Consider the following 2,314-nt stretch of genomic DNA (forward strand, 5'->3'; position numbering starts at 1 on the left):
TGGGGTTTACAGGGTAACTGAACTGCCTGAACGCAGCCCGATGGTCGTCTGTCTGCTTCTCCTCTATCGTTTTATATGCAGTCCCTGCGTGCAATCCTGTTAACTACGTTTGTCTGGCACAAGTCGGGCATTGGTCACTTGTCTCTGAGAGAGGCTGTTGGTTTATGTGTTGTCATAATTCCGAGTGTAAGGAGGAATCTGGCTGTCAGTTCCTAGAAACTTACTATAATAAATGGAAGCGTGCTTTTTAACTTGCCGCGTGGCATATACTCGTTGCAAAGTTCGTGCACTGCGAATCACGTTGCGGGACTATCCAATTTTGGCAAAGAATTTGTGTGCAGTCATGAGTTGCCACGACCAGCTATCCCGAGTAGCAATACGGACAAATGGCAAGAACAACAAATTCGATTAGAGCAGCACAAGGTTAATGTGTCAGTGCAAACAGAAGGCAGCCAGAAGATTTCTGGGTGTAGGGCAATCACCCAAGGAACCTTTTCATATGAAAGTCTGTGCATCAGTAGAACCTGGGACCAAAGTAATCTACATTGGTTATTCATATTGCAGACAACTTGCTTTGTTCCTCGTTTACTCTGAAAGTGAATAGACATAGTTATTTCACCGTTATTTCGAAAGAAGATCCTGCATTGAATCTGTTCACCGTTTTTTGATGCTGTGGCAAAAAGGTGGGCAATCGCGATGTGAAACGTTGCTATACTTTCATTTCCTTCATTACTGTCCTGGTGAGGGAGAAAGGTGATTGGCTCTCTCGATCAGATGGGGGCACCGGCGCATTGATGGCCGAATTTAATCACGGATATAATTGGAAATGTCACTTTTAATGGTTCGTTGTTGTGTTTTGTTTTATGATACTTGAGCACTTTCTGGGACTTGGCAATACACTAAATCTCCAGTAGGTTTGGAATTGCATTGCTGTTATTTGTGCGAGCAGTTCATGTCAGAGACGACTCACAGTGCCTCACAGACAGCACTTAAGCTTCGGTGTGTCTGATCATGGTACTGCCTTTTCAGTTTTGATTCTGTTCCACGTTAAGAGCTTTCAGTTTTTGGATTCGCTGGAGAGCAATGTGGGTAATGCGATACGTGAGGTATTTTTCTTCATCCAATATCTTTGATGGCGAACTTGGGAAAGTGTCAAGAAGGATGGTCTTTGGCAGCAAATATCCGGAAAACCTTCATCTCTGGATCGGTTGGGCTCATCCATCCTCCAAACAAAATAACCAAACTCGCTGGCTGAGTAACAAACAACATGCGTTTTTTTTTGCAAATGGTGTATTCAAACTGTTGCCGGTGGCTGGAGCATCTCAGACTTGTCCAGAATGGAAACAAATCCCGCGATCCAACTTGCCCTTGCTGAATAGATAACCGAAATTAATCCATACATTTCTGCCAATATTTGTGCCTTATCTCTCCGAGGTCTTCCTGTCTATACACCCATTCAGATGCCTTTGAAATGTTGTGAGTGCACCAGACTCTGCCACTAAATGTGGCAAGTCATTCTACACACACAAAAGTTCTGTGTGAAAAACATGTGTCCGTCACATCCCTTTTCAATTTTTCCTCTCTCACGTTAAACGTTTGCCATGTAGATTTGAACTCGCGTGTCTTGTGAAGAAGTGCTCCCTGACTATTTACTCTGTCTGTCTTCCTCATGATTTTATAAGCTTCTGTGAGGTCAAACATAAGCACTGAAGCTCCTGGGAATCTGACGAAGCCTATTCTGTTTCGTTCTCATGTCCAAGCAGTGCAAACCTTGCAAATCCTTGTAAAGGTTTTCTAAACATACACTTGCAAGAAGTTTGTCCAGCTGCAGCACTTGTTTGACCGCGTGGCCACTCTGGAGCTGCGGGTGGACTCACTGTGGAGTGTCAGAAATTCTGGAGAGTTATATTGCCTCCCAGGTGCTCAGGCCAGGGATGTCGCCCATCAGCTGAAGAGCATTCGAAAAGGAGATCGTGAACAGCCAGTTGACTTGGTGCATACAGGCACCAACAAAAAAAAAACGAGATGAGGACCTGCAGGGAGAATTCAGGGAGCTAGGAGAGAAATTAAAGAGGAGGACCTCAAAGGTAGCAATGTCGGAATTACTGCCTGTGCCATGTGACTGCCAGCGGAGAAATGAATAAAAAAAAACGGCACGGTGAACACGTGAGTTGAGGAATGGTGCTGCAGGGCGGGTTTCAGATTTGTTGGATTTTGTGATCAGTTCTGGGGAATGTGGAACTATAAGATAATTGATCTACATCTGAACCAGATGGGAACGTATGTCCTTTCGGGAGTTTTTGCTACTGCTGTT

This window comes from Chiloscyllium punctatum, chromosome 29, assembly GCF_047496795.1.
Source record: "Chiloscyllium punctatum isolate Juve2018m chromosome 29, sChiPun1.3, whole genome shotgun sequence".
Classification (NCBI taxonomy): domain Eukaryota; kingdom Metazoa; phylum Chordata; class Chondrichthyes; order Orectolobiformes; family Hemiscylliidae; genus Chiloscyllium; species Chiloscyllium punctatum.